Source organism: Rhinoderma darwinii, chromosome 4, assembly GCF_050947455.1.
Source record: "Rhinoderma darwinii isolate aRhiDar2 chromosome 4, aRhiDar2.hap1, whole genome shotgun sequence".
NCBI lineage: Eukaryota > Metazoa > Chordata > Amphibia > Anura > Rhinodermatidae > Rhinoderma > Rhinoderma darwinii.
In genome coordinates, this window is record NC_134690.1 from 272119068 (window position 1) to 272137822 (window position 18755).

Genomic DNA, 18755 nt, shown 5'->3' on the forward strand with positions numbered 1-18755 from the left:
CTGATCCATTCATTTCAATGGGGCCATGCACACTTCAGTTTTTTTGACGGTCCCGTTGCTCCGTTCCGATCCAAAGTAGAGCATGTCCTAGACAGAGAAAGTAGAAAAATGGATCCAGCGCTAGGTTTAGTGCAACGGGAAACTTCTTCCAAGATTTATTTTGTAGCATTAAGAACAGTCAACTCTCTAGCGCAAATAGAAGTAGATTTGAAACAATTGGAGTTACATGAAGTTTCGTGGATAGGTCGTATCGCGGCATTTAAAATGTTGGTACTTCCAAAGTTACTATATCTGTTTCGGACTTTACCGATTAAAATGCCCTTGTCCTTTTTTAATAAAGCACACAGGTTGGTAAGCTCCTATGTCTGGCAAAAAAGTAGACCACGCATAGCCGCTCGTTTATTGAATAAAGGGAAAAAACAAGGGGGCTTAAGTTTACCTAATATCCATCACTATTATTTGTCCACTCAGATATCGCAATTGAAATACTGGTGGGAAGGAGATACCTCCCAACATTGGGTACAAATTGAAATGTCAACATCACCTATACATAATCTAAAGGCCCTTTTAATTGTAAAATTACACCCAAAATCTCCAAAGATATCTCTGCCATATTTTCTATCCACTTCTATACAAAACTGGGTAAAATTCCATTCGCTGTGTAACACATCTTCATTATCTCTACTCCCCAATTCGCCGATAGAAACTCTAGAGTTTCTTCTCACTGATTTGGATCTCCGACTTTGGAAAGGGGGGGGTCTGACACAGATGACATCATTTTTCGAAAATAACCAAGTGGTACAGTTTAGCTGCTTACACGATAAGTTTGGTATCCCAAACACTGAGTTTTATAAATTCCTTAGAATCAGACATCTGTTGCAAACGGACTGCCCATTTGAGGTCACAGCAAACAAAGAGATATTCCAAATATGGGCTCAAACTGGGACGCGTCTTAAAGGACTACGTCCTATTTATGACCTTATGGGATCTAAGAGTATATTTGAAAAATCTTCCCCTTTCTTGGCCTGGGAAAAGGAACTTACAAAAGAATACTCAGCACAAAAGTGGTCTTATGCACTTACATTTATAGCGAAACATTTGAAATGTACTCTTCATTATGAGTCGGTAATGAAGACAATACTTCGCTGGTATTACACTCCAGATAAACTCCAGCGCATATACCCGACCGCCTCTCACCATTGTTGGAGGAATTGTGGGGGTAGGGGGACGCTATTGCATATTTTATGGACCTGTCCGTCTCTCAAAAATCTATGGAAGGCTGCATTTAAGTTGCTATATGATATTACAGGAATTACAGTTGACCCTTCATCATCGTTAGCATTGCTCTTTCTGAATCTTGAGGACATTCCGGGAGACTACAGAGTAATCGCAGCGCATATATTTATTGAGACCAAATTAGCAATAACCAGGTATTGGAAAAGTCAGACAATCCCTCCCTTAACGGAAATTATTGCCCATATTAATAGTACATGCTCATATGAGAAAATGATGGCACATAGGGGGCACTCTATTCTTAAATATGAGAAAGATTGGGGTCCATGGCTGGACAGCGTCTATAATTTTGCTAACTAGAAGATACAAGGTAAAGGTATGCCATAGAATATGAGACACAGGGGGGGGATAAGACACTGGATGAGAGACTTGGTTCTAATTCATGTATATACTGCATTATCTCTCTGTATGATATGACTTCTTTTGTCTTATATCTGTAAGAGAATACAAGTATTGCTCACTGTTAGCTTTGGAATGCAATTTGTATGTTATTTTGTTATTTTGTATGTTGGAAAAATGTTCAATAAAAATCTATTGATTAAAAAAAAAAAAGAACAGTCAACTCTGGACAAACCCATATATCCGTTTTTTCACTGTTCTTAATGCTACAAAATAAATCTTGGAAGAAGTTTCCCGTTTTAACAGTTGCACTAAACCTAGCGCTGGATCCATTTTTCTACTTTCTCTGTCTATGCAAAGTCGTGTGCCGACACGAGGACTCGTGCTCTAACTACTATACCCGTGACAAGGGGAGCTGGAGGAACCCTCCTATTTTTTTGTTCTAGAGCATGTCCTACTTTGGTCCGAGATTCCGTGACCGTGAGGCCCATGCAAGTCAATGGGGCCGTCAAAAAAACTGAAGGCACACGGAAGGCATCCGTGTGCCGTCCGTGTGTGACGGAGCCGTTGCCTAGCAACGCCCGGGCGGGCAGAAATACATGACAGAAATATTACACTAATCGGCAGCCACTTGTCTCTATCAATCACTGATAGAGAGAAGAGGCTGCTGATTAAAAATAAAATAAAAAGCAGTTCATACGTACCCGGTTGTTGTCTTGGTGACGAGTCCCTCTTCTTCCTCCAGTCCAACCTTCCTGTATGACGCGGCAGCCTGTGATTGGCTGCAGAGGCCGCTGCAGCCTGTGATTGGCTGCAGAGGCGGTCACGTGGGATGAAGCGTCATCCCTGGAGGCCAGCCTTCTGACGTCATCCTGACGTGCGTGACCGCCACTACAGCCTGTGATTGGCTGCAGCGGTGACATGGATGAAACGTCAACGCTGGAGGCCGGACAGGAGGAATGTAAGTATGAACTTATTTTTTTTTTATTACATTAAAATTGTATTTTCCGAGCGCCGAGCATGGTACTGTCCAGGGTGCTGAAAGAGTTACCGCCGATCAGTGCAGCCCATTAACTCTTGCAGCACCCTGGACAGTACCATGCTCGGCGCTCGGAAATGCGGAGTGCACACGGGAGTGAACACGGCCGCTAAACCGGGCACACGGATCCGTCACAAACGGCCGTGAAAACTGTGTCGGAAGTGTGCTTAGTAGTAAAACATACAAAATCTATACAAATTTGGTATCTTTGCAATCGTAACAACCCGTTGACTAAAGTTATTGTGTTATTTATACCACACGGTAAACGACGTAGATTTTAGGGCGAAAAAAAAAAAAAGAGTGGTGAAATTTCAGGTTTTATTCTATCCCCCCCCCAAAAAAAGTTAATAAATAAATTCTATGTACCCCAAAATGGTGCTATTAAAAAGAACAACTTGTCCCGCAAAAAACAAGACCTTATACAGCTATGTCGACGCAAAATTAAAAAAAAGTTATAGCTCTTCGAATGTGACGATGGAAAAACGTAAACAATGGCTTGGTCATTAGGGCCCAGAATGCAAGCAGGGGCAAGGGGTTAAATAAGCAGTACTTTTATTGTGAAGGCCTTGTTGAATATATTTATTTTTTTCTCCTGTTTTTGGCTTAAAAATGACACTGTGTGAGCATGGCCTTATGGGGTAGAATTATTAACAACCTCAGAGACAAAGACAACTCAAGAACTTACATTTCTCTGCGATTTTGTTTTTTGCATTTAAGCTGGAAATGTTTTTCTAAAGGGGTTGTCTTGGAACAGCCGATTTTGCTGGGGAAAGTTGCAGAAAGTCAGACATTTCCGCTGCAGCAGACACTGTGCGGGAAAACGGCAGTGTTACATAGGGGCCTGTCAAATGAATGGCCATCCATGTAATACATAAACAGCTCAAGTCCGCCAAAGCGGCTTTCCATTCTGGCTCACAGAGGGGGGTTCCGAGCGCGCATACGGACAGGGGTTGTAAATGGAACACTCATAACCAAATGCACTAGAATACATTTACATTTTGCAATACGTTCGGCCCATCTCTTTCCAAGACAGTAATATATCCCAGCAAGGTAGGAAAACTGGTCCAGAGGGAAATCTTTTTACACTTTCACCATAGGAGATCCCTTTCTATTTTACAACTTGCTTGTGTCCGGGTGATCATAACGATAAATTTTCATTTATTTTCATCAATTGTGCCACCATAAAAAATGTCATCATTATGGGCAGCACGATCCGTAAATGTCGCTTGTACTGACATTTACAGAAGGCATTGCTGCCAAGCGCACAGATCTCGCAAGAGGCATCGACAGGCAACAATGGCGCTCCAATGCAAGCTGTCCAACAGATCCTTGGCAATCACTTCTTAAACCACTAATCATTTGGTGTAAAATAATAAAACGACTGCATCTGGAAACATGATGAGAAGTTGCAGCAGTAACATGTAAGCGGTGATTGTGGAGAAGGGCGTTACTTCTATAAATACGATCTGTGTAAATGGCCATATCAGACAATCGTCCCAATAATGAAATCCAGATGTGTCAGTCTGATTGGTGCAAACAACGTCTAATGGAAAAGCTTATAGAATACAGGGGTGATGGGAGAGATGAGCCTTGTGGGTGCACCTGTCACCATATGACAAGGTCAGCAGTTACCCCATGTACAATATATAGGAGCAGACATGTTGGATGCTGCAGGTCCTATACATATCCACCATTGGCTGTGACTGGATGTTATACTGCACTCTATGAGGTCATACAATGAAGTGTGCAGCAGCTGCTGCTGCTGCGGGGATATTACAAGGGGACTGGGGAAGCCGCTGCAGTGACTCAGATCACATAGGCCAGCCATGGACACCGTATAACCATTGACCACAATAATAATGAATCAGAGGGGGGTCACCGTGGTAGTAATGCCGCGCGACAATGCAGCTGCAGCCGGCGATTCACATCTCTCAGCGCCAGTTCTAGTATCGACATGGCGCTCTCCTGACATACCTGCTGCCGGCACCGTCAGAGCCGGTACAGCCTGCTGTGCACGGCGATGAGAAAGGTAAATACGAGTGTCCCGGAAGCAGTGGCGGGGACCTGGTAACCCTACGATACACTTCCCTGCCACCCCGCTCCAGTCACCGCCAATCAGTGAGCCGTGCGCAAGCCACCAATGGTAGTTCTCATGTTACTGACGTAAGCTTCAGGAAAGAATGTTAGGGAGCCTGTGATTGGCTGGCAGTAGAGACGTGACGGTTAGCTGTGAGAGTCTGGGTCTGTGTTCTTTGTTTGGAGACGTTGGAATATTAGAGATGGATGCGGGGCTTCCTGGGAAGGAATAGGCCTAAAGGGCTAGAATTGGCGATTGTCATGTACTATATTGCATACTTATTATTAGTGTTCCTAAAGCTCACTTGTAGTGAGTAAGGCCTTGCTCACACGGCGTGTATTCGACGCAGTTTTACGCGCCGACAAAACGCGTCAAAAACGCTTGCTTTAGGCTATGTTCACACAGAGTTTTTTTGCAGGAGGAAAATTCCTCCTGCAAAAACTGCTCCAGACAGTTTTTGCACAGTGGTTTGACAAAAACTCGTCGAGGCGTTTTTTTCCTCTTTCTGACTAATTGAAATGGGGTTTTGGAGGCGGAAACCGCCTCAAGATGGGTCGTGACGCTTCTTTTTACCGCGACGCGTTTTTTTTACTCGCGGTAAAAAAACGTGTCCAACTCCCATTGAAATCAATGAGAGGCATTTTCGGGCGGTTTTGAGGAGTTTTGCGGCGTGGTTTCCGCGTCAAAAAACTAGTCAAAAAACTGTGTGAACAGGGCCCTAGGCTATGTTCACACGGAGTATTTTGCCGAGTTTTTTGAGGCGGAAACCGCGTCGCAAAAACGGCCCGAAAATGCCTCCCATTGATCTCAATGGGAGGCGTCGGCGTCTTTTTCCCGCGAGCAGTAAAACTGCCTAGCGGGAAAAAGAAGCGACATGCCCTATCTTCGGGCGTTTCCGCCTCTGACCTCCCATTGACTTCAATGGGAGGCAGAGAAAGCGTATTTCGCAGTGTTTTATGCCCGCGGCGCTCAATGGCCCCGGGCAAAAAAACTCTGCGAAAATCGGCGTGCAGGGAGAGGAAAATCTGCCTCAAACTTCCAAACGGAATTTTGAGGCAGATATTCCTCTTGCAAAATACTCCGTGTGAACATAGCCTAAGGGTATGTTCACACGAGGGCGTCCGTTACGGCTGAAATTACGGGGATGTTTCAGCCTGAAAACATCCCCGTAATTTCAGCCGTACCGGCATGTGCAGGCGCTTGAACGCCGCGTCAATTACGGCCGTAATTGGCGCTGCTATTCATTGGAGTCAATGAATAACGGCTCCAATTACGGCCAAAGAAGTGACAGGTCACTTCTTTGACGCGGGCGTCTATTTACGCGCCGTCATTTGACAGCGGCGCGTAAATTTACGCCTCGTGTGAACAGACAAACGTCTGCCCATTGCTTTCAATGGGCAGATGTTTGTCAGCGCTATTGAGGCGCTATTTTCAGACGTAATTCGGGGCAAAAACGCCCGAATTACGTCCGTAAATAGGCCGTGTGAACATACCCTAAGGCATCAAAGTGGGCAACCAAGAGTGTGACTTTAAGGGTTAATTGACCTTGGGCCACTGAATTCACACTGCGGGCCTACAGGGATTGAGTCCAGACTGGCCCAAAGTGGTTCTAGGCATAAAAGCTGGCATCAAAGTGGGCAGACGGACACTGATTACTGGTTTAAATAATTAACTGGTGCGTACAAAAGGTAAAAAGATTTTTGGACAATGATCTCACACTGCCCTACTCAAATCAGTAAAAAATGTCTATCTGTCCGTTTTGACGCCAGCTTTTATGTACAGAACAACTTTGGGCCAGCCTGGACTCAACTGAATTTGATGCAGGACATCTCTATCTGTGTGTTGGCAGTAGTGGCGTAGCTATAGGTGTCGCAATTGCGACCAGGCCTCGAATCCAGGGAGGCTCGCGACCCACCTCTCCACGTCTATTAAAAGTTACTATAGTAACTTGGGCCTATGTAATAAACTACACGGGCCCCTGTTACTATAGTGAGAGTATACTTACTCTCCTCGTTCCCGATCGCAGCAGAGGTCCTAAAGTCTTTTAGTGTCATGACGTCACGCCGCTATGTGTGCCGCGCACAACGTCGTGTCGCTGAATGGCGTCAGGACCTCCACTGCACCCATATCCAAAGAGTATGTATAAGATTACTGTCTGCTGGGGCCCTGTATCTAAGCCTACCATGTGGTAGGCTTAGATACATGGTCCAACAGACCGTATCACACATGGGCCATGTATCTAAGCCTACCATGTGGTAGGCTTAGATACAGGGCACAGCAGACAGGATCACACATGGGCCATGTATCTAAGCCTACCATGTGGTAGACTTAGATACAGTATCACACGTGGGCCCTGTATCTAAGTCTAGCATGTGGTAGGCTTACATACACGGCCCAGGAGACAGGATCAGACATGGGAACAAATGGAAAAGGAAGGGGAAGAGGTAGGGACGAGAAGGGCAAGAAGCATAAAGATCCATGGATCCATTGATCTTTATGTTTCTTGCCCTTCTCGTCTCTACCTCTTCCTTTTTCATTTGTTTAAATTTAGTTTGGTGGTGTACACCAGGGCAAAATTGGAAGCAATAAGACTCCTTAACCCCTTTAAGGCATGCCCAGACGTGGCGGAGTTCTTCCACCACTGTCCGCATCAATGCCGCACAGAATCTGCGTTGCAGATTCTGTTGCGGCTTTGCCTAAAATGGGCATTAAATTGATGCGGACTAGCCGTTGCGTATTGAGGGGAAGAGGGCTTCCCTTCTATCAGTGCAGGATAGAGAGAAGGGACAGCCCTTTCCCTAGTAAAAGAATTTCATACTTACCGGCCGTTGTCTTGGTGACGCGTCCCTCTTTCGCCATCCAGCCCGACCTCCCTGGATGACGCGGCAGTCCATGTGACCGCTGCAGCCTGTGATTGGCTGCAGCCGTCACTTGGACTGAAACGTCATCCCGGGAGGCCGGACTGGAGGAAGAAGCAGGGAGTTCTCGGTAAGTATGAACTTCTAGTTTTTTTTACAGGTTGCTGTATATTGTGATCGGTAGTCACTGTCCAGGGTGCAGAAACAGTTACTGCCGATCGCTTAACTCTTTCAGCACCCTGGACAGTGACTATTTACTGACGTCGCCTAGCAACGCTCCCGTAATTATGGGTGCACACACAGTCACCTGTAATGGGTGCACACACAGTCACCTGTAATGGGTGCACACACGTAGTCACCCGTAATTAGGAACTTCCATTTTTTTTACAGGTTGCTGTATATTGTGATCGGTAGTCACTGTCCAGGGTGCAGAAACAGTTACTGCCGATCGCTTAACTCTTTCAGCACCCTGGACAGTGACTATTTACTGACGTCCCCTAGCAACTCTCCCGTAATTATGGGTGCACACACAGTCACCTGTAATGTGTGCACACACAGTCACCTGTAATGGGTGCACACACGTAGTCACCCGTAATTACGGGAGCCCCATTGACTTCCTCAGTCTGGCTGTAGACCTAGAAATACATAGGTCCAGCCAGAATGAAGAAATGTCATGTTAGTAAAACCAATACGCTCCGCAGCACGCATATCTACATAACATCTGCGGACTTCATTGCAGAATTTTGACTCTCCATTGAAGTCAATGGAGAAATTCCGCAATGAGTCCACAAGTCCGCTACACGTCCGCAACAACAAGTGTATGCTGCGGACACCAAATTCCGCACCGCAGCCTATGCTCCGCAGCGGAATTGTCCGCAACGTGTAAACGAACCCAACTAAAAAGCTGTGGAAAGCAATGGAGAAACGTGTACGCTGCGGATTTCCGCTGCGGACTGTCCGCAGCGGAATTCCAGAGAAATTCCGCTACGTCTGGTCATGCCCTAACGCTGAAGGACGGATATATCCGTCCTCTGCAGCTGCTAGTTAGCGCAGGAGGACGGATATATCCGTCCTCTAATCGCGCAGGTACTGCCAGTGTACCCACGCGATCAGCGGCAGGAGAACGGCTGTTATACACATCCTGGCTCCTGCTGCAACTGCCGGAATCGAAGCGCGCTCCGATTTCGGCAGTTTAACCCATTAAATGCCGCTGTCAATAGTAACAGCGACATCTAATGTGTTTGACAGAGGGAGGGAGCTCCCTCTGTCACCCCATTGGCGCCCCTGCAAAGAAATCGTGGGTCGCCGTCGGGTTTCCATGGCAGCCGGGGGCCTAACAAAGACCCCCAGGTCTGCATTCAGCAAATGCCTGTTAGGCGATGCCGGAGGCATGACCTAACAGATTGCCTGTCAGATTTACACTGACAGGCAATAATGCTTTGGTATACTAAGTATACCAAAGCATTATATATGCGATCAGCAGATCGCATAGTGAAGTCCCCTGGTGGGACTAAAAAAAAATGTAAATCGGTTAAATAAAGTTTGTGAAAAAAATAAATAAAAAATTACAGTGAAAATCAAATAAAAGTGGTTTAACCCCTTAGTGACCAGCCCATTTTAGGCCTTAATGACCAAGCTATTTTATTCGTTTTTCTACAGTCGCATTCAAAGAGCTATAACGTTTTTATTTTTTCGTCTACATAGCTGTATGAGGACTTGTTTTTTGCGGGATTAGTTGTGCTTTTTAATAGCACCATTTTTGGGTACATACAATTTTTATATTAACTTTTATTAACCTTTTTGGGGGGGATTATAACAAAAACCTGAAATTCCGCCATTGTTCTATGCGTGTTTAAATTGATGCCGTTCACTGTGCGACGTAATTAACATGTTACCTTTATTCTATGGGTCGGTACGATTACGGCGATACCACATATGTAGAGGTTTTTTTATGTTTTACGATTTTTGCACAATAAAAACACTTTTGAACTAAAATTATTTGTTTTTGCATCATCGCTTTGCAAGAGCCGTAATTTTTTTATTTTTCCATCAATTTAGTGATTTTTTGGGCTTGTTTTCTGCGGGACAAGACGTAGTTTTGATTGGTACTGTTTTGGGGTGCATGGGACTTATTGATTCATTTTTATTATGACTTTTTTGGGGGGCAATGGAAAAAAATTGCAATTTCGCCATGGTTTTTTGCGTTTTTTTTTACGGTGTTCACTTTGCGGTTTAAATTACATATTAACTTTATTAATGGAGTCATTACGGTCGCGGCGATACCACATATGTGTACTTTTTTTTTTTACACTTTTACTAAATAAAACCACTATTTATGGAAAAAAATGATTTTATTTATTTTTTTACTGTACTTTTTATTAATAATCTTTATTTCACTTTGATTACTTATTTTATTAGTCCCACTAGGGGACTTTACTGTGCGATGTTCCGATCGCTGCTATAATGCTTTGGTATACTTCGTATACCAGAGCATTATTGCCTGTCAGTGTAAATCTGACAGGCAATCTGTTAGGACGTGCCTCCGGCGAGTCCTAACAGGCATATGTCCAGGGCAGACCTGGGGGCTTTTATCAAGCCCCCGGCTGCCATGACACCCCATCGGAGACCCGCGATTGCATTCGCGGGCCGCCGATGGGTGACAGAGGGAGCGCACTCCCTTTGTAAACAAAGTTAAATGCCGTGGTCGCTATTGACTGCGGCATTTAACGGGTTAAACGGCCGCGATCGAAGTAAACTTCGATCGCGGGCGTTGGAGCAGGAGCTCAGCTGTCATCAGACAGCAGAGCCCCGGCTCCTGCCTGCACGGGAGGACTTAGACTAGGCTGACGTGAAAAGGCGTCAGCCTAGCCTAAAGCCCATTAGTGACTCACGTGAAAAGGCGTATTGGTGGTCACTAAGGGGTTAATTTAGTAAAAGTGTCAAAACAAATCACACATGCACATATATGGTATCCCCGCGATCGTAACAACTTAAACAATAAAATGAACACATTAATTAAACCGCCGGATGAACGGCGTCCAAAAAAAACGCAAAAAGCAATGGCAAAATTCTCTCTTTTCTCCCATTCCCCCCATAAAAAATTAAATAAAAATTAATCTATAAGTCCTATGTACCCCAAAATAGTACTAATGAAAACTGCACATTGGCCCGCAAAAAATCAAGCCCACATACGGCCACATTGACAGAAAAATAAAAAAATTACGTCTCTTGGAATGCAGCAATGCAAAAACAAGTAATTTTTCAAAAAAACATTTTTATTGTGCAAACGTAGGAAAACATATAAAACCTTTACATATTAGGTATCGTGCCGACCCATAGAATAAAGTTAACATGTTATTCACGCTGCATAGTAAACGGCGTAAATTTATAACGTGAAAATCAATGCTGGAATAGCTGCTTATTTTCAATTCTCTCCTAAAATAAAGTTAATAAAAGTTAATCAATATATTATAAGCATCTAAAAATGGTGCAATTACAAAATACAACTCGTCCCGCAAAAAACAAGCCCTTATACGGCTATGTCGACGGAATAAAAAAAAAGTTATGACTCTTGGAATGCGACCGTGAAAAAAAAAACATAATCCTTGGTCATTAACGTGCAAAATGGCCTGGTCATTAAGGGGTTAAGAGGAATTTCCATTACAGGATCAGACATGGGCCATGTATCTAAGCCTACCATGTGGTAGGCTTAAATACAGGGCCCAGCAGACAGTATCACATATGGTGTGATACTGTCTGCTGTGCCCTGTATCCAGGCCCGTATTTGCCCCTAGCGCTCTGCCCGGGGACTCCAGCACTGCTCCCAACGTCACTGTCTATATATGCGCTATTATTTCCAGTAAAACCACGGACACCCATCAATGGGTTCCGTCGAGCGCCGGTTGTCTCCTACACTTCCAGCGTTTTCGTTGTTCTGCTCTGACAGAGCAGAACAACGGAATGCCGAACGCAGAAGTGAACAGGGACTTACCTGGTAACTAGCGATCATTCACCTACTTTTGAAAGTAGGTGAATGACCACTAATAACTCCTAGCACAGGGACTGCTTTGTATCTGAAGGAGTCCCCGCACAAGGTTTTTTTAGTGGCGCACGGACCCGAAATGTGCCACAGTTCTGGCACATCTCGGGTTGATCCTGCGCCCCTTACAATCATCAGTAAACTAAGCAGGGACAGCTCTAAGCTTCCATTGGCTAGTTTACATCACGTGGTGCCCGGTTACCTCAGTTCATTGTCCTACTTTTAAAAGTAGGCCAATTACCCGAGGATGACCTGGGACCACGTGATGTAAACTAACCAATGACAGCTTAGAGCTGTCACTGTTTCGTTAACTAGAGAGAGATACAGGGAAAAAAAGACACGGGGTGATAACGTAGGTTCAAAAAAACAGATGGCACAAACATAGGTGAAAGAGGGGGTGTTACGTGATACACTCATCTTCTACGGTTGTGCGAGGTGGAAGGCACAACACAAACTTCTAGCATGTTAAGACTATAGGCTCCATAGATTGGCAGTCTACTGGCCTTTGGAGTGGGCACCGGTAGCTTAAGGGTCAGCATGGTCCCATGTAAGAGACCGTTCCAAAGATGCTCGAAAAAGAATTCACTCCTTACTGAAGGCGTTCCCAATATCAGAAACGCTTCTCGATGGATAAAGTCATAAATGACTTTATTGATTAACCCCTTCCCGCCGGATCACGTATATAAACGTCATTAAAATCGGCTTACCGCCTTTTCACGTAAATGTACGTCATGGAGATGAAGCTGGCTCAGGAGCTGAGCCAGCGACATCACCGCCGGGTGACAGCTGTATGTTACAGCTGGCACACTGAGGTATCGGCCAGGACCGGAGCTAGCCTCCGATCCGACCGATTAACCCCTCACATGCTGCGTTCAATAGAGATCGCAGCATGTGAGGAGTTTATAGCCACCGGCACCCCAGCAACGTGATCGCTGGGTTGCCGGTGGCTGCAAAGGCGATCGGAGGGCTAATGCTTACCTCCCGATCAGCCTGTAACGGAATCCTCCTATGCCCCGTCGTCGGCGGGGCCCAGGAGGCTTCCGGTAACATCGGCAAGATGGCGCCGTCTCAGCTTCCGGCTCAGAAGCTGAGCCGGCGTCATCAGCAGTGGGTGTCCGCTGTATGTTACAGCGGACACCCCGATCTATCGCCAGGAACCGGAGCTAGCTCCGATTCCTGGCATTAACCCCTTCGATCCAGCGATCCATTGTGATCGCTGCATCCTAGAGGTTTGTAGAAAATCGGCAGCCTTGCCATGCGATGGCAAGGCTGGCGACTGCTACCATGGCAACAGGAGCCCTAACAATGGACTCCTGTCTGCCATTACGTAAGCTGATTAGGCCCTGCCCAGAGGCGGAGCCTGATCGGCTTGCTGTCAGTGAACAACTGACAGTTCCAATACATTGCACTACATAGGTAGTGCAATGTATTAGAACATCAAACAAACAGTTGCACATTCAAGTCCCCTAGTGGGACTAAAGAAAAGTGTAAAAAAAAAGTGTAAAAAAAGTGAAAATAAAAGTTGGAAAACATACAATAAAAGTTTCAAATAATAACACAAAACACAATCGCCCTTTTTCCCTTATCAAGTCATTTATTATTGAAAAAAATAATAAAGCCATACATATTTGGTATCGCAGCGACCGTAACGACCTGAACTATAAAAATATTATGTTATTTATCCAGCACAGTGAACGCCGTAAAAAAAAACCTCAAAAACACTGCCATAATTACTGTTTTTTTGGTCACTGTCTTCCAAAAATTGAAATAAAAAGTGATCAAAAAGTCGCATGTATCCAAAAATGGTACCGATAAAATCTATACCTCGTCTCGCGAAAAAACAAGCCCTCACACAGCTCCATCGATGAAAAAATGTAAAAGTTATGGCTCTCACAACTTGGCGACAGAAAAAATACATTCTCTTTCCAAAAGTAATTTTATTGTGCAAAAAGTTATAAAAAAGTTCTATAAATTTGGTATCGCCGGAATCGTACTGACCCGCAGAATAAAGGTAACATGTAGTTTATAACGAACGGTGTATATAAAAAAAAAAGTGGCACAAGCTGGTCATGACATATTTGACACTGAATTGGCATATCTAGGGAAACATTTTAATTTGTACCTTCCGCAGCGCAATCATTTATGGAAAAGACACGTGGGGTGAAAATGCTCACTACACCTCTTAATAAATGCCTTGAGGGGTGCAGTTTCCAAAATGGGGTCACTTCTCAGGGGTTTCTTTTATTATTTCACATCAAAGCCTCTGCAATTGTGAACCAATACTTTATACGTCGCCAAATTAGGCCTCAATTTTACATGGTACTCTTTCACTCCTGAGCCCTGTCGAATGTCCAGGCAAAAGATTAGGGCCACATGTAGGGTGATTCTAAAACAGGGAAACACCGCATAATAATTGAGAGCTGTCTTGTTATGGTGGCACAAGCCGGTCACCACATATTGGCGTATCTAAGGAAAAATTCCCATTTTCATTCTCCCACATCGTGTGCACACGAATTTCTGCAAAACACCTGTGGGGTTAACATGCTCACTACACCCCTAGGTGAATACCTTGAGGGTGTTGTTTCCAAAATGGGGTCACTTCTGGGGGGGATCCACTGTTTTGGTCCCACAGGGACTTTGCAAATGCAACATAGCGACCAGAAACCAAATGCAGCAAAATCTGTACACCAAAAGCAAATGGCGCTCCTTCCCTTCTGAGCCCTGCCGTGTGCCCAAACAGCATTTTACGACCACGTGTGGGGTATTGCCGTACTCCAGAGAAGTTGCTTTACAAGCGTTGGGGTTCTTTTTTTCCTTTATTTGTTGAGAAAATTACAAATTTGGAGCTAAAGCTACGTCTTATTGAAGAAAAAGGATTTTTTTTATTTTCACTGCCCAATTCTAATAAAATCTATGAAACACCTGTGGGGGCAAAATGCTCACTACACCCCTAGATGGATTCCTCAAGGGGTGTAGTTTTCTCAATGGAGTCACTTTTTTGGCGTTTTCACTGTTTTGGTACCTCAGGGGCTTTGCAAATGCGACATGGCCTGCGCAAACCATTCCTGCTAAATTTGAGCTCCAAAAGCCAAATGGCGCTCTTTCCCTTCTAAGCTCCGCCGTGTGTCCAAACATCCGTTTATAACCACATGTGGGGTATTGTTTTACTCGGGAGAAATTGCTTTACAAATGTTGTGGTGCTTTTTCTCCTTTAGTCCTCGTGGAAATTAGAAAAAATTAGCTAAACCTACATAATCTTTGAAAGAATGACGATTTTTATTTTCACGGCCTACTTCCAATAATTTCTGCAAAAAACCTGCGGGGTCAAAATGCTCACTATACCCCTAGATAATTTCCTCAAGGGGTGTAGTTTCCAAAATGGGGTCACTTTTGGTGGATTTCCACTGTTTTGGCACCGAAAGAGCCCTTGAAACCTGACATGGTGCCTAAAATATTTTCTAATAAAAAGGAGGCCCAAAATCCACTGGGTGCTCCTTTGCTTCTGAGGCCGGTGCTTCAGTCCATTACCACACTAGGGCCACATGTGGGATATTTCTAAAAACTGCAGAATCTGGGCAATAAATATTGAGTTGCGTTTCTCTGGTAAAAACTTCTGTGTTACAAAAAAAATAGAATAAAAATGAATTTCTGCAAAAAAAATTAAATTTGAAAATTTCACCTCTACGTTGCTTTAATTCCTGTGAAACGTTTAAAGGGTTAAGAAACTTTCTAAATGCTGTTTTGAATACTTTGAGGGGTGAAGATTTTAAAATGGGGTGACTTTTTGGCGGTTTCTAATATATAAGGCCCTAAAAGCCGCTTCACAACTGAACTGGCCCCTGTAAAAATAGCCTTTTGAAATTTTCTTGAAAATGTGAGAAATTGCTGCTAAAGTTCTAAGCCTTGTAACGTCCTAGAAAAATAAAAGGATGTTCAAAAAACGATGCCAATCTAAAGTAGACATATGGGGGATGTTAATTAGCAACAATTTTGTGTGGTATAACTGCCTGTCTTACAAGCAGATACATTTACATTTAGAAAAATGCTAATTTTTGCAATTTTTCACCAAATTTTGGTGTTTTTCACTGGTAAATATTGAATTTATCGACCACATTTTTCCACTATCATAAAGTCCAATGTGTCACGAGAAAACAATCTCAGAATCGCTTTGATAGGTAAAAGCGTTCCGGAGTTATTACCACATAAAGTGAAATATTTAAAGATTTGAAAAAATGGGTCTGGTCCTGAAGGCCAAAATGAGCTTGGTCCTGAAGGGGTTAAAAAGACGTGTATTTGAAAACAGCATGTATCCCTATAGGTAGATCTAGAAGCTACACGTTTTGACCTAGTACTTAGGTTTTCATCAGGCTTATGAAAAAACATCAGAAAGCAGTCTTTAAAGGGGTTGTCCACTTTTTGAAAACTGATGACTTATCCACCGGATAGGTCATCAGTATATGATCGGTGCGTGTCCGACACCCAGACCCCGCACCGTATCCGGCACTCCGGCTGCCTCTGGACGATGTTGCCGAAAGCAGATGGGCTCTGGTCAAAGAATAGCGGCCGAGCTGCAGTTCTGCTGCTATTCAAGTGAATAGGAGCAGAGCTGCAGTTCTGCCGAACGGCCGCTATGCAGTTGTCAAAGCCGGAGTTGCAGATCGGTGCGGGGTCTGGATGTCGGACATGCACCAATCATACACTGATGACCTATCCGGTGGATAGGTCATCAGTGTTTTTTATTTTGAAGTTGTGAAGTAGATTTATGCTAGTTTCTTAATAGACAACTGGGCGTTTTTTACTTTTTGACCAAGTGGGCATTGTACAGAGGAGTGTATAACGCTGACCATACACTTCTCTCCATTCATGTCCATTTGTATTCTCTGCACAGAGTGATCTCGCGAGATGATGCCGTGCTGTCACATACACCCACATTAATTTTACCGAAGTGTCTTGAGAGTGAATAGACATTGCCTCCAGCCAGGATGCGATGTTTATTCACACTCCTGAAACTTCGTAAAGTTTGTGTGGGACTTACTCACACAACACAGCGTGATCTCGCGAGATCACGCTGTGCTGTCATTCACAGAAACTTTACCGAAGTGTCGCGAGATCACACTGTGCAGTCAATACAAATGGACATGAATGGAGAGAAGAGTATGACGCTGATTGATCAGCGTCATACACTTCTTTTTACAACGCCCACTTGGTCAAAAGGTAAGAAACGCCCAGTTAGCTATTAAGAAACTAATTAGCATAAATCTAAAATTGCTCATAACTTGCTCAAAAATGATTGTTTTTCAAAATAAAAACCACTGTTATCTACATTACAGCGCCGATCAGATTATGTAGGAGATAGGGCACTTATAATATGGTGACAGAGCCTCTTTAAGTCCCATTCCGAACTATCACCTGTACCTTTGACCCAGAAGTGTTTGTTTTCAAGTGAGTACTTAAAAAGGTTGTCCACTTTCTAAAAAACTGATGACCTATCCACAGGATAGGTCATCAGTATATGATTGGTGCATGTCCGACATCCAGACCTCGCACCGATCCGCAACTCCGGCTTTGACCACTGCATAGTGGCCGTTCGGCAGAACTACAGCTCTGCTCCTATTCACTTGAATAGGAGCAGACCTGCAGAACTACAGCTCGGCCACTATTCTTTGACTGGAGCCATCTGCTTTCGGCAACATCTTCCAGCACCCAGAGGCAGATGGAGTGCCGGATCGGTGCGGGGTCTGGGTGACAGTGGATAGGTCAGCAGTTTTCAGAAAGTGGACAACCCCTTTAAAGACTGCTTTCTGATGTTTTTTCATAAGCCTGATGAAGACAAGCCCTAAGTACTAGGTCGAAACGCGTAGCTTCTAGATCTACCTATAGGTACCTTCTTACAGGTTTGGTTTTTGGACTACGTCAGATTCTAGGACAACTTCGATGATGGCTTTCAATAAAATGGTTAATGAGGGTTGTGTGGGGTTTTATATTTCAAAATAATATTTTTTATATGTCTTTGTATTTTTTTAAAACTTTATTACAACCGCATTAGTAATGGCCATTGGCTGATTGACAGCATCCATTAATAAGGCGGGGGTTAGTGTTAGCCAGTTCAGAGGCTAACACTCAACCACATTATTACCAGAGGACCCACCGCCACCAGGGGTACCGGGAAGAGCCGGGTGCGATCAAGTACCTGTAACGTCCGTGGTCACTGACCATGAACTCATTCCATCCAGTCGACGCCCTTCTCTCCAGAGATGTCTGCACATACGGCCGTCCTGCTCCACAGTGACCACCAGGGTGCGCTCGCGAGCTCAGTCCAGACGTAAGAAGCCAAAGCGCACGGAGGTGGGAGATTGAGCTGATTGCTCCCAGAGCACTCTGGGCTATAAGAAGGGCCCAGCCCCTTCCTCCCATGCCTGAGCGTTGTTGTCGTACCCAAAGTTTGTCTATGCAAATGGTCTCCTAGTGTCTACCAGTGTTTGCCGTACCTGTATCCCGTGCTATCCTGGTCAAGTGTCGTGCTGAGCGATAGTCGTGCTGTGCTGCATACCACGCATGTCCTGCTACACCACGCTTACGTGTGCCTGCTGCCTAGTCCCAGCCGAGCCTGCCTTGCTACTGTCCGAGCTGCAACAGGTACCCTATACGAACTATATACTGTTACCTGCGCCCTGTTGGCTAGCCACCATACTGCCAAGGCGGTACGGCCCAGTGGGTCCACGAACCCAACATGACAATACCTGAATAGCTGTAGTGATGATCAGGTAAAGGGCGGGCGCAGGCTCGTATTATTAGGCCGGGAAAGGCCAGAAATCGTGGCCCTAACCACCCTGGTAATGCTAGCCTGCTGCTGCTATGTTGTATCTGTCTAGTTATGGGGGGACTTGTTTTAAAAATAAATTGGAAAAAACGTTTTTTTTTGTTAGCCATCGATATCTGATCAGTGGAGATCTAACTCCTAGCACCACCGCCGATCAGCTATTTTGAATGGGCCATGTCGCTCGTACAAGCGATGCTTCCCCCAACACACTTGTAGCGGCGGTTCACAGTATAACAGCACTCATACGAGCCCTGATCAGCGGGGGTCCTGGGAGTCTGACCCCCTCGTAT

General features: G+C 44.6%; 1 protein-coding gene across 1 annotated transcript in view; it reads right to left on the bottom strand.

Moving 5' to 3' along the window:
- TBPL1 (TATA-box binding protein like 1) overlaps positions 1 to 4781 on the bottom strand; it is a 41127-nt gene extending 36346 nt beyond the window's left edge. Inside the window, exon 1 of the mRNA XM_075862513.1 lies at positions 4646 to 4781. The gene's annotated coding sequence lies outside the window, so the exon portion shown is untranslated. The remainder of the gene's footprint in view (positions 1 to 4645) is intronic.
- Positions 4782 to 18755: the final 13974 nt, after the last annotated feature.